This window comes from Amphiura filiformis, chromosome 1 (assembly GCF_039555335.1).
Source record: "Amphiura filiformis chromosome 1, Afil_fr2py, whole genome shotgun sequence".
NCBI classification, from domain to species: Eukaryota; Metazoa; Echinodermata; class Ophiuroidea; order Amphilepidida; family Amphiuridae; genus Amphiura; species Amphiura filiformis.
In genome coordinates, this window is record NC_092628.1 from 62,044,276 (window position 1) to 62,059,940 (window position 15,665).

Below are 15,665 nucleotides of genomic sequence, written 5' to 3' on the forward strand. Positions count from 1 at the left end.
CTGAGAAGTTCTATCCTGAGAAAACTGAAACAGAATCAAGTAATAGTCAAGTGGTATGGTGAAGAGAACTTTAGTTCTGTACCAGCTCATCACATCAACCACTTATCAGAAAATAAAGTTGATGCAGCCCGTGCCGCTAGATCACACAATATTCAGTTGCGCTATCAACAAGCCATTTCTGATGTCAGGGGTGAATAAAGTGCTATGCTTCAGTATAAACATTTTAAGATTGTGTAAAGGTAATCAGTTATACATTAACACTTTAAGAACATCATTTCTTTATGAGTTTAGACATCAATAGATTTATTGTCTTGACACCAAACCTGACGCTATATGTTTACTAAATATATAGGAATACAGGGGCCTCAGTACCAACATCATTTCATTTTCATACATGAGAACAGTGTTTAAGCAGTCTTTATAGTTTGTTTAACATATTTATAGATTCAAAACTGAAGTAATAATGCTCTGTAACTTTTTTAAAATACAGTTGTGTTCCAAGTAGACTCCCAGGATTGGTTAACATTCTTCGTAAAAACAACATGCGCTTAGAATTTGTTACATATCTTTAAAATGGTGATACCCTGTGTATTAAAAACTTCAGAAATGGACTCAGCACAAAATTCTAGTCCAGAAAACATGTATAATGTTATGATAACATGAACTTCATTTTCCCCCCCATTTTGGCAGTAAAACCGTCCTCAAACCTCGAACCCTGTCATATGCACAGTTTATCCCTTACATATCCTGTGTCTTGAATAGCTATATAGCCCAACCCTGTGGTTAAGAGGCTAGGAAATAATTCCCTAATATCTCATACCCTAGTTTGTATGCCTTTATCTAATCTTGCCCAACATGACAACTTACTATTTAGCCCTTAAACCCAGCAAAGAGTCTGATCAGTGTAGGAATTTTTTATCCTTTTTTTTTATAAATATGTTTGCAATTGGCTTATAGCCATCACATGCTGACAATACACATAACTGATTGGTTAATCAAACTAGCAGGTCATGGTCAGGCCTAATCACAAAGTAAACATATCATCTGTATAGAAAATTATGCAGCAGGCGACTTACTTCAGAAAAAGTTCAATATAACTACATTGCATAAAACTAAGTCCATTATCTATAGTTAATTGGTCAAATGTTCATTGACTCTTGTAATAACCCATGTGTAGGCCTATAAACCTGTATAATATTGGTGTTCCTAACAGCAGAACTATGCGACACATATCCCTGACCCTGACAAAAGCTATAGCAAGAGCAAATGGCTGGGTAAATTGTTTACTTCAGTGATAAGGCATCTTGCATACATGTACAATTTTCATTTTATTTTATTTATTTTATTTATTTATTAGACTCTTCGTAGTTTATAGCCAAATTTGTTTCCTGTAGGTGGCTTAATAAAAATTCCTTTAAAAAAGGAATGGGGCGCCCAATGTGAGCTTGGTCGTGATGTATTGAATTTCATGGTGTTTAAATTTGGTATTATTATCTCATGAAACCCAGTGACACCTCATTATAGAAATCAGACCTGTTGATAGGTTGTAAGAGGGGCACGAATTGGCCATATATAAAGAAAGTTTTGCTACTTTGCAACTCAATAAAAACCCTAAATGCAAAATGAGATCCTGTAGGTGGCTTCCGAGGTGGCTTAAAAACTAAAAAAAAAAAAACTTACAAAATTTAAAAAATATTGTTTTTCAGAGTCAAGACACATGTATATCATTATTAAGCCTCATATCACTTATTTATTGTCGAATAAGTGCACATTCTTGTTTGTGTAAAAACTGAAGCATCATATGTGTAAAAGAATATTTGAATATTAACTGTACATCATATATAACGATTCGTGATACCCAATCATGCTTCAGTGGTTTAGGAAGCAGATAATTTTATTTCAATTTTATATACGCCAAAATATTTTCTGAATAATAAAAATTAACACGGAATTGATGGCTGAAATTTTATGTAAAATTTACGTAGGTCCCCACTAAAGATTACTGTTTCGTCTTTATGGGAATTTAATCTTTTAATATCTGAAAGAACTTTGGGGACCTATGTGGACTACGAATCCAGGCTGACTAGTATGGCAAGCCAAGGGGTTCAAAAGCGTGGAACTGCTACGCGTAGCTTCTTTCTCGTTACGAGCAGCTGTTTGACCAATCAAAATAGTCAAATTTAATCACGTGGTTGGGTCGTTAGCTGCGCGTAGTATAGTGCTAGGTATCCTCTTTCACAATTATTATCTTGTAATTAATTTACGGAATTAGCATAGATAACGAGCGGGTAAGGACGCCAAATCACAGCACGTGTCAAGAGAACATGTTGCTAATGCCTGGCTAAAATGACACAAAGCATATTTATTTAGTGTTTCCAAGTTTACACCGTGTTTAATAGCAAGTAACGTTATACTCGGGCTGTAGGCCTATTAGCGGTGCAGGGGATATGAAGGTCAAACAACAACTACTACTGATGTAAAGCGCTGTGTAAAGATATTGCAGGGAAAGCGATATCACATGCCACTGTGTAAATATGGAGAGAGTAAAATGGGTCATCATTTTTTTCGGAACGGGGGGGGGGTCCTAAATTGACAAAAAGTCGGCGTCAATAAAATTGCGGCCCTCACTATTTCGGCATCAAAATGTTATGACCCACGACTCCCACCACCGTTACTCCCTAGACAGGCTAAAATTGTATTGAAATCAGTCTTTTTGAATACAATAAACACACTATCTGTAGTCATCTTGTGACTCCCTGCATTTTGTCATTATCAATTTATGACCCCTCCCCTTATTTTTCTTTCCAAAAAAGTATGACCCCCTATATTTGGGATCCCCTTCCGAAGAAAATGATAGCCCCCTAAATATTGAACAATCATCATTCTGTTCAGATATTACTTTAATAGCACCTATACCATTTTTTGCTGATATACTACAGATATTTTCATTTACAAAAATTAACAACGTAATATTTGTGAGAGAGGATGTTTACATCAGCTCCACGTGTTTAAAACCGCGAATCTGATTGGTTAATAAGCTGCACGTAACGAGAAAGAAACTAAGCGTAGCAGTTCCACGCTTTTGAACCCCTTGGCTTGCCATAGACTAGGCTCCCTACCTTGCAGAGCATGTGCATGCACGAAATCAATTGTGTATGTATCATAGCCCCTCGTATTGTTTGTATGCGCCTGAGAATTCAACAATATTAATAATGGTAGCTCTACACATTAATGTTTTTAAGCAGATAAAATTCCAAAATATGGTACGTTTTCTGTCTTTGCTTGTCACGTGGTATGTTGAAGTAATGAAGTAATTGAAGTTGTGATTATATGTTCAAATTTTCAAGATGGCTCCAACAAGTCAGTTCAGTTGGCCGAGCGGTAAACATGGTAAAGGCGCTGGTAATATGCCGATACGATACTGTATACATGATAGCGGTGCAGCGTGGGTTCGAGCCCCACTTTTTTTTTAATTTCATATTATGAAATGCGCCTGGGAGAATTTATGTATGACGAAGAGTGGTGTGGGTCTATAGGTTCATCCCCTGCAATGGTGATCCCCAGCCCGACTTGGGTCTTCACTCTTCTTCATTCTAGCTTGTGCGAAGATTTTGTTTTTATAGGCCTATTTGTTTAAAACAGCATCACACTCACTCCCACAGCTCACACCCCCACACACAATAGTATAGACATATGATATCCCTATTATCATTGATTAAATATTTTGAGCTCAAAATGTAGAAATATACACTTTGAGCTCATCTTATAATAATAGCTATACATGTAACAGGGCAAGGAAAGAAATAGACAGGTGTCAATTATAAAAACCTTGAATATATTTACATAAACAAAGTCAAGTAAAACGCAAGTGTGGACAACTCAGCTTGGTCGTGTTTACTCAAGAAAACTCAAGAAACTTGCCAATTTTAGAAAAGAAGTTGCATTGCGTTCGAAACACTAGCATTTGTGAGTCAAGTGCAGTAAAAACATGCAAGTTTCCCAATCCAAAACTTGGAAGTTCTTAAACTTGCATTTTGATTTTTACTAGGGTTAGTGGGGTCAATTTGTGGTCTGAAAGTGCAGTCGTGAACTTATTTTCCTTTCAAATAATAATCCCTCACTCAGACATCAGTATGATACGAGTGGTTATTTGTTTTGTTTTATCGAAGAAATGAGCACATGACGCAGACAAGGTATTATTAATTGCACCATTCGATCCATGCAACATGTTTACCTAGATTTGGAAGATGTGCACTTTATTATTACTTTATTCATGTCGTATTTTATTCATACATGTCGTATGTATACGGACGTTGAAACTTTAGAAAGTAACAGTCCCCAACGAATTTAGATATGAGCTCTTTAATGTCCACTCCCCAATCAGGGAATTCCTTTTAACAAAGGAGCACCTACGTAGTACAAGGTACTGCAGCAATTAGGCACCATAGGCGCGACAAGCTCGCACTCGTACTACTTGCTGTGGCTTCATGTATTTATCATGTAGCCTATTATAAATATATCTATTTCATTCAAATACAGGTATGTATTTAATATAAAAACAACATTTGAGGCTTTAGGTATTTTAGTCTCAGCTCAAACCAAAGTAAGAAAGTTTGAATTCTTATGTACCGTAAACGTTCGCCTAATGGCGCACATGGGCTCCTTTGCCTTGGGGTAAATTTCATGTACAAAGAGAGAGCTACCTCCTCTAAAATCACAACAAGAATTAAGGGTATGCGCATGCCCTTATTTGCTGGTGGGATTTTTGTAGGAGGGCACTTTAAGTTTGTGTCTAAAATACCAGTTATATCATAGGGGCCCATAGCGCCATTAGGCGAACGTTCTACGGTATATCCATTGACAATACAAAAATATTCGAGTTGTAAAGTAGGGAAAAAAAGATCTAGGCCTCAAGAAAGAAAGAACAGGAATAAATAAAGAATAATTAAGGACATAAAGAAAGAATTTTGCCCTAATGACTTTTTAGAAAGAGCTGAAGCAAGAAACTGAGTTTCACAATACAATCTTTTTATAGTTCGAAATGTGTGCTGCCGACAGAGTATGCGTCCCTTTGTGTGGTTCAGTTCATGGACTTAAAGACCCGATTTAACAAGAATGATAAAATTATGTTACGCCAATCAAACATTTTTTAGGCCTATTATAGAAACTAGTAGGCCTACATACCACATATTGTTATTGAAACCCGTAAGGAGAACAGCAACCCTTCACAAAAGAGATGCTTAATTTTAGTGGTTACCTAGGATACCAACACCAGTGACATGCGCAAAGGGGACAGGGGGATGTGCCCTTCCCCCCTTTTTTTGTCAAAAAGTTCGGGGAAATAATGCACCCAATCGGGGGAAACTGGGGAATTAGTTATTAAATTTTAAAACAGTCAGAGAATCGAGACCCCAGAACCAGACTTTGAAAACCTGCGTACGTTACTGCCAAACACACGCCTTGGTGGTGGGCCTATATTATACATGTAAAACATCATAAATGACTTGGAATAAATGCAGATAAAGCAAATATAATGAAACCTTTAGAACAATAAACACCTATACAAGCCTAACACAACTCTAAAAACCCTAACATGGAATTCCAGACTTTTTGGTAGTCAATTGAAAAATTCTAACTTATTGGTGTAATTTTAGATACCCTCTATAGAGGGCGATGGAATTCCAGATTTTTGTTGTTAAGTCAATTGAAAATTCCAACTTTTTTTTTAAAAAAAAAAAAAAACCCTCTATACCCCTCCATGGAATTCCAGACTTTTTGCTATTCAATTGAAACAATCCAACTTTTTATTTGAGTATTTTTAGAAACCCTCTATAGAGGGCGATGGAATTCAGATTTTTTTGGTAAGTCAATTGAAAATTCCAACTTTTTTTGATAATTTTAAAAACCCTCTATACCCTCCATGGATTTCCAGATTTTACATGCACTAAACAGGGCCGGAAATCCAGGTTTTTTCGTCAAGTATGCTTTGGAATTCCAGACATTTTAGAAAAAAACAATTTTGCCCTCTATAGGGGGGTGCATGTTTTATCTGGAATAGCCCAATTGGAACAGATAGTCATCTTTCCCATCCTTGGGTGATTGGTCCATACTGCTACCATGATTCAACCAATGACAATGGTGAGCGTCTGGTCAACATTTGCCAGGAGTACAACCTCAGACCGGCCCAAATGAGATTCCCCAACCCAGGAATCGTCTCTGGACTTGGACCCATCCAGCTGGATCAACCCATGCACAGTTAGACCACATTCTAATAAACAGCAAGTGGGTAAATTCTCTTCGCAACTGTCGAGCATACAATTCAGTAGAAGTGGACTCCGATCATCATCGTATTGTGAGTGTCCGTCTAGCTGCCAGTTTGCGAACAAGCAAAGGAAAACCTTGCAAGAGACCAAAATTCAATTGGAAGAAGTTGCAAGATCCCGATACAAGGAGGAATTTCAGCTGGAACTAACAAACAGATTCCAGGTCTTGAGCATGGATGATGCCACACCCATCTCTGATAGGTATGAGACCTTTGAGACAGCAGTTCGTGAAGTTGCTGAGGAAGTTATTGGAAAGCAAAAGCCATGCGGACTGCCAAGTTGGGTATCAGATGCAACCATCAGACTTAAACTTGAAAGGGATGAGGTCAAAGAGCGGTACTCCATTTCAAAGTCTCGTCAATCTAGAGAAAGGTGGAGGAACTTGAACACCAGCCTAAACAACTCTTATAAATCTGATGAGCTTGCTACACTCAATAAGCAGATGGAAGACCTGAAGCTGGCCGATGCAATGGGGAATTACACTACCACCTGGAAAATCATACACTCGCTTTCTGGGAAGAACTCAAGGAAAGGGGTAAAAGTCAAAAAGAGATGGATTAGCCCCAACCAGTGACCATGAACTGCTTGAGGAATGGAAGGAATATTTCAGCTCACTCCTTAACAACGACAGTGGCACAGCAGCTTCAGAACTTCCTGCACCAGCTGTTGAAGATCTTCCTATTATCACTGAGCCCCCAACTCGTGAAGAAGTAGTTGAAGCAATAGCAGCCATGAAGACCAACAAGGCAGCAGCATATTTCTATTCATCTCTATCTGACCACTTGGATGGTATGAAAAGGCACGACATCCATCTCATCCTTGGTGATTTTAATGTCAGAATTGGAACAGATAGTCATCTTTCCCATCCTTGGGTGATTGGTCCATACTGCTACCATGATTCAACCAATGACAATGGTGAGCGTCTGGTCAACATTTGCCAGGAGTACAACCTCAGACCGGCCCAAATGAGATTCCCCAACCCAGGAATCGTCTCTGGACTTGGACCCATCCAGCTGGATCAACCCATGCACAGTTAGACCACATTCTAATAAACAGCAAGTGGGTAAATTCTCTTCGCAACTGTCGAGCATACAATTCAGTAGAAGTGGACTCCGATCATCGTATTGTGAGTGTCCGTCTAGCTGCCAGTTTGCGAACAAGCAAAGGAAAACCTTGCAAGAGACCAAAATTCAATTGGAAGAAGTTGCAAGATCCCGATACAAAGGAGGAATTTCAGCTGGAACTAACAAACAGATTCCAGGTCTTGAGCATGGATGATGCCACACCCATCTCTGATAGGTATGAGACCTTTGAGACAGCAGTTCGTGAAGTTGCTGAGGAAGTTATTGGAAAGCAAAAGCCATGCGGACTGCCAAGTTGGGTATCAGATGCAACCATCAGACTTAAACTTGAAAGGGATGAGGCCAAAGAGCGGTACTCCATTTCAAAGTCTCGTCAATCTAGAGAAAGGTGGAGGAACTTGAACACCAGCCTAAACAACTCTTATAAATCTGATGAGCTTGCTACACTCAATAAGCAGATGGAAGACCTGAAGCTGGCCGATGCAATGGGGAATTACACTACCACCTGGAAAATCATACACTCGCTTTCTGGGAAGAACTCAAGGAAAGGGGTAAAAGTCAAAAAGAGAGATGGATTAGCCCCAACCAGTGACCATGAACTGCTTGAGGAATGGAAGGAATATTTCAGCTCACTCCTTAACAACGACAGTGGCACAGCAGCTTCAGAACTTCCTGCACCAGCTGTTGAAGATCTTCCTATTATCACTGAGCCCCCAACTCGTGAAGAAGTAGTTGAAGCAATAGCAGCCATGAAGACCAACAAGGCAGCAGCATTGGACTGTGCTATAACTGCTGAAGCACTTCAGGGAGGAGGGGATAGCATGATTGATATGATTCTCAAATTCTGTATGGAAGTATTCTCAACGCTGACACCGCCATGTCAGTGGGTCACAAATGTCATCATTCCTCTACCAAAGAAAGGCGACCTCTCTCTCATGACAAACTACCGTGGTATTTCACTTATGTCCAATGCCGCTTGTTGAGACAACTTGTGTCACTATCCTTCTGTACGGTTGCGAGTCATGGGTAATCACCAAGGACATGGAAAACAAGATCAATGCCTTTGCAACATCTTGCTACAGAATCATGTTAAACATCAAGCATGTGGATCGGATCCCAAATGAAACCATCTACAATCTGACCAACACCACTCCACTGATTGCCAGAGTCAAGATTCATCAACTCAAATTCCTCGGCCATATACTGCGTCTTGAAGATGACGAGCATGTGAAAGAATATGCCCTTTATATTCCACCACATGGGAAGAGGAAACCGGGACGGCCGCGGACACTGTACTTACAGTATGTACAGCACCTCCTGGGAGATACTGAAGGGATGCTGCAGCCAAACAAAATTGTTTCGCTTGCCCAAGATCGCAACAGTTGGAGAAAGCTTGTAGTCGCCTTCTCCGCAGCCGACTGATGATGATGATGATGGGGGGGGGCACATCCCCTGTCCACTTTGCGCACGCCACTGGTGTTGGTATCCTAGGTAACCACTAAAATTAAGCTTCTCTTTTGTGAAGGGTTGCTGTTCTCCTAGACTATGCCATAGTCGAATTTTATTAAAAATATGTTATTATTAGTCATGATGAACCCATTTCGTTGAACTCAAAATTATACTGATGTTTATTAAAATTAAAGTATTCAATAGTAAAATGATCATAAAGAGTTAAAAATATCAGATGATTAGTGACAATAAAAGTAATTGAATGCAACATTATCTTGCATAATTATAATGGCTCACTTTAATACTGAACAATTCTGATTTTGGAATCTACCAGTTTATTGATAGCGAACCCCGAAAATTCGACTATGGACTTATAAGCAGAACTTTACCCCTGGACTTTGCTCTCTAAAAACACACTGTCAAGCATACTTGTTTATCAGTCCATTAACCACAAGTCCCGGCCACAAGTACGCGCTAGATGTTTGATGAGAGATTAACTTTTGCGTCAACACAAAAGCGCCGCAAATACCACAGACAGTTGTGTACGGTGTAGTTAATGGTAATGGCGCGGGCCCCAGAAGATTTAAACCATAGCGAGATATGGGCGACCAATCACAAGGCAGATCCATTTAAAGATGCATTACATCATGGTTAATTTTAGTTAGGCCAGAAATTGGCCTAACTCTCCATAGAGTCCCGTGTTAAAAATCTTAACCGCAAGGCAAAGTCAGTAGTCTACTTGGGAAGCTAACAAAGAGAGGGAGTAGGGTGACTGAAAAGATCAGATGTGAAAATCTATCAATTGTGCACACATTAATTAAATCAGAGTTTTAAGCTTAAATACAATATCCAGAGTATGCACAATGGGCAAGTGGACTACAGGGTAGTCTACTGTTCTCCTTACGGGTTTTCAATAACAATGTGTGGTATGTAGGCCTACTAGTTTCTATATTAGGCCTAAAAAATGTTTGATTGGCGTAACATAATTTTAACATTTTTGTTAAACTGGGTCTTTAGGTCCATGAACTGAACCACACAAAGGGACGCCTACTCTGTCGGCAGCACACATTTCGAACTATAAAAGGATTGTATTGTGAAACTCAGTTTCTTGCTTCAGCTCTTTCTAAAAATTCATTAGGGCAAAATTCTTTCTTTATGTCCTTAATTATTCTTTATTTAATCCTGTTCTTTCTTTCTTGAGGCCTAGATCTTTTTCCCTACTTTACAACTCGAATATTGTTGTATTGTCAATGGATATACCGCAGAACGTTCGCCTAGTAATGGCGCTATGGGCCCACTTGATATAACTGGTATTTTAGACACAAACTTAAAGTGCCCTCCCACAAAAATCCCACCAGCAAATAAGGGCACATACCCTTAATTCTTGTTGTGATTTTTAGAGGAGGTAGCTCTCTCTTTGTACATGAAATTTACCCGAAGGCAAAGGAGCCCATGTGCGCCATTAGGCGAACGTTTACGGTACATAAGAATTCAAACTTTCTTACTTTGGTTTGAGCTGAGACTAAAATACCTAAAGCCTCAAATGTTGTTTTTATATTAAATATATACCTGTATTTGAATGAAATAGATTTATAATAGGCTACATGATAAATACATGAAGCCACAGCAAGTAGAACGAGTGCGATCTTGTCGCGCCGAGGGTGCTTGCTAATTGCTGCAGTACCATGTACTATGCAGGTGCTCCTTTGTTAAAAGGGAATTCCCTGATTGGGGAGTGGACGATCAAAGCGAAGTAAGAGCTCATATCTAAATTCGTTGGGTACTGTTACTTTTTGAAGTTTCAACGTCCGTATACATACGACATGTATGAATAAAATACGACATGAATAAAGTAATCGTCTTCCAAATCTAGTTATATCAATTTAACACCCAGATTGGGAAGATAGAGGAAATGGTCCTTTTATTGTTTATACCAAAATAAATAACTTGACTCACAAATGCTAGTATTTCGAACGCAATGCAACTTCTTTTCTAAAATTTGCAAGTTTCTGGAGTTTTCTTGAGTAAACACGACCAAGCTGAGTTGTCCACACTTGCGTTTTACTTGACTTTGTTTATGTAAATATATTCAAGGTTTTTATAATTGACATTTCTTTCCTTGCCCTGTTGTATAGCTATTTATATTATAAGATGAGCTCAAAGTGTATATTTCTACATTTTGAGCTCAAAATATTTAATAGGGATATCAAGTCTCTGCGCAGTCTGATGAAGACCCGGTGAACGGGTCGCAACGTTACTGAAAAAATCGTTGGTGAGTCCAGTATTTGATTCATATTTTTGTCTATCATATGTCTATACTATTACTATGATGCGCATGCGTTGTGTGTGCTGTGTGTGCTGTGGGAGTGAGTGTGATGCTCTTTAAAAAATGTATAGCCAGGGGGGGGGTCACTCGCTTACCAAAGTGGTATGCATGCTCGTCCCCAAAAACGTCGAAAAAGGGTCGATTTTTGGCCTTGTGGCGGCGTCGACGTTTTAAGAAAAAAGGGTGCTTTTCAGGTCAAGTTTCGACGTTTAGGGTATCTTTTTTTCAATTTCCATGGGTTTGTTTTAGAGTTTACGCTATTTAGGGGTCAATTTTAGTTTCTTACACCGAATTACACCATATTTTAGGGGTAAGATTTTCAGATCCTTACGCCAATAAGGGGTGAAATTTTTCTACACTGATTACGCCATTTAGGGTCCATTTTTGAGGTGCTGGGACGAGCATGCATGCATACCACTTTGGTAAGCGAGTGATCCCCCGGGATGTATAGGCCTATAAAAACAAAATCTTCGCACAAGCTAGAATGAAGAGTGAAGACCCAAGTCAAGCTGGGGATCACCATTGCAGGGGATGAACCTATAGACCCACACCACTCTTCGTCATACATAAATTCTCCCAGCCACATTTCCCTAACATAATATGAAATTTAAAAAAAAAAAGGAAATTTATTTTGGCAGAGGTGTGGCTCGAACCCACGCTGCACCGCTATCATGCATACAGTATCGACATATTACCAGCGCCTTTACCGCTCAGCCAACTGACTTGTTGGGGCCATCTTGAAAATTTGAACATATAATCAAACCTTCAATTACTTCAACATACCATGTGACAAGCAAAGACAGAAAACGTACCATATTTGGGAATTTTATCTGCTTAAAAACATTAATGTGTATAGAGCTACCATTATTAATATTGTTGAATTCTCAGGCGCATACATACAATACGAGGGGCCTATGATACATACACAATTGATTTCGTGCTCTGCAAGGTAGGGAGCCTAGTCAGCCTACCATTTTTCTTGTAAGACTGTCTGGATTTATATTAAAAGTCCACGTAGGTCCCCAAAGTCCTTTCAGATATTAAAAGATAAAATTCCCATAAAGACGAAACAGTAATCTTTAGTGGGGACCTACGTAAATTTTACATAAAATTTCCGCCATCAATTCAGTGTTAATTTTTATTATTCAGAAAATATTTTGGCGTATATAAAATTGAAATAAAATTCTCTGCTTGCTAAACCACATAAACTGAAGCATGATTAGGTATCACGAATCGTTATATATGATGTAGGCTACAGTTAATATTCAAATATTCTTTTACACATATGATGCTTCAGTTTTTACACAAACAAGAATTTGTCTTTAAAAAAAAAACAAGTTCACGGATCAGGTGTATAGTACATGTACTTTGAGCTACTTTGGTCTAACATTTAATATTCATATCTAACCTGCTTAATAATGATACATGTGTCTTGACTCTGAAAAACAATATTTTTTTAAAACCTCATTTTTGCATTTAGTTTTTTAAGCCACCGCGGAAGCCACCTACAGGATCTCATTTTGCATTTAGGGTTTTTATTGCGTCGCAAAGTAGCAAAACTTTCTTTATATATTGCCCAATTCGTGCCTGGAAAAGGCTATCCCCTCTTACAACCTATCAACAGGTCTGATTTCTATAATGAGGTGTCACCACCGGGTTTCATGAGATAATAATACCAAATCTAAACACCATGAAATTCAACACATCACGCGTTACCACCAAGCTCACATTGGGCGCCCATTCCTTTTTTAAAGGAATTTTTATTAAGCCACATACAGGAAACAAATTTGGCTATAAACTACGAAGAAAATTATACATGTATGCAAGATGCCTTATCACTAAAGTAAACAAATTACACAGCCATTTGCTCTTGCTAGCTTTTGTCAGGGTCAGGGATATTTGTCTCATAGTCCTGCTTTTATGAACACCAATATTATACAGGTTTATAGGCCTACACATGGGTTATTACAAGAGTCAATAAACATTTGACCAATTAACTATAGGTAATGGGCTTAGTTTTATGCAATGTAGTTACATTGAACTTTTTCTGAAGTAAGTCGCCTGCTGCATAGTTTTCTATACAGATGATATGTTTACTTTGTGATTAGGCCTGATCATGACCTGCCAGTTTGATTAACCAATCGGGTATGTGTATTGGCAGCATGAGACGGCTATAAGCCAATTGCAAACATATTTATAAAAAAGGCTAAAAAATTCCTACACTGAGCAGACTCTTTGCCGGGTTTAAGGGCTAAATAGTAATATGAGATGTGGGGCAAGTGGCATCATTTCACTGCCGTGAAAAAATATTTCATTGAAAACCCTCCCACTCAGCTATTTTAAAAAGGTAATCAGGCTTCCTCAGCATGTGCAATAAATTAGCATTACATTTTTCTTACTCATCTGGAAACTCATCTGGAATGGATAACAATTGAAATGGCAGACATGTTGGTTTTAAGTTCTAAGTGACAGAGGGCTATTTCTCTAGTTCGATTCCACAACCATTCACACTTATCACCTGTGTTATGGTATTATTTTGCGAATTGCCCCGTGGTACTTTATGGAGGGGAGACTTTTATTTAAATATAAAGGACGAGTGGCCAGAATTCGGTAGGGTCTATATAGCTTTACAAATTCTGAGTCTTGCAATTATGATTTTAGAGCCAAAGGGTAACTATATATTATAAAATTATAAAAGGTTAGAAAGTCAGTATTAAAAGCAAGTCAGTAAGATACACCCGGGGGGGGGGGGTACTCAGTACAAATGACCATACGGGGACGTGCCGCAAATATGGGTAGCATTTTCAGCCTCTTGGTATATCAATGACCCCTTTTTCAAAGCCTATTTTGGTATATGAATGGGTCCTTTTTTCAAAATTTTCTCAATTTTTTCGGAAAATAGCCCAATTTTTCCTTAATCTAGCTAAAATTTTCAAAATTGTCCCAAAATTTTGGAAACATTTGTAAAAACTACGACAATTTGGGTTAAATTCGGCCGAAAATTTTGACTTTTGGTATATCAATGGGTCCAAATTTCTTGAAAAATTGGAATATTTATGGGTCCACTTTCAAATTCTCAGCGGCACGTCCCTACCAAAACCAAACTTGAGTACCCCCCCGGGAAGATACACCTCTACACTACAGGCTGCACTCCAAAGTAGGCCCACAGCTAAAAACTACACTGACAGAAAAAAAAAATAAAAAGAGGAGAACTTTTTATTTTTATTTTTTCTACAATGCAAAATTGATCATTAAGAGGAGGAAGCAACTTATATTGCCAATACCGTGTGTTAACTTTAATTTTCCACTTTTATGCAAGAAATAAAAGAAGAAGATAAAAATTCCCCTTTAAAGGGAAAGCCAGCTTCAATGCAGAAGAGGTCTTGTAATTAGTTTGGGTGGAAGGCATTTTTAGGATCACTCTTTTTATGATCCATCATGTTTCATGACAGTCCACCAAACCAGGTGGTGTTCGCATTGCATTTTCATCGTCAACCGTGTAATTGAACAAACATTAACTCCTATAACTTCCTGTCAACTCTTCAATTAATTACTCCAAATTGTCTTTTTGTCTTTTCTGCCTTTTAGGCTACCCTTGCTCATTATTAATATAAAGAATACACTGCAGTTTTTAGTTAATTGGCTAAAAACTGTCATCCTACTTGCCTTATACATGCACATTAATTTTATATTAATTTATATATTAATTCGCAATTTATGCATATCACATTATAAAATGCATAAAGACTGATATTGTTCAATAGGCCTACATGTATATAAATTATACCCATATCAAAAATAGGCCCTGAAATTACATCAAATTTTTCCTGTTGAAAAGACAAAACTGATGTTTAAGATATCAATTATTTCATAAATTACATTTTGAGTCATTTTTATCCATAAAACGATACAGGATATAGGATATTTTTACTTTGACTTTTACGTCCATAAAGGTTTTAATCATGTTATCAATACACACATCTCATGCTGTGCTGATCTCCAGGAGGTCTGAAAATGTAAATCTAAGAACGCCTGATATAAACAAGGATACTATCATATGTTCTTTCGTTGACATGCTGTGGAAACTATTATAGGCCTGGCATATAACTTTTAATGTCATATTTCCATCAAACCATAACTTTTGAAATTCTCACCCATTTTCATTCGTTGAAACGGTAAAACATACTTTCTTTTTCTTACAAATCGAATAACATGTCTTACATATATTTTCACCATAAAAATGTCCGCTAAGTAATTCAAACCAATGCTAGTACCCAGCGCCGTAATCTCTTTATCAAACAAAGACGATCTCTGAATTAGATAGCCAGCTCTTAGCTGGCGAAAATCAGAATCAGGGACAGGGACAATAAAATGTTTGTTTGTTGTTGTTGTTTTGGCCAAATAATTATTTTATTTCGAGAAAGTACAAATTTAACAAAGTTCTCACGACTTACATTGTGGAGGTTGCTTCCTCCTCTTAATGAT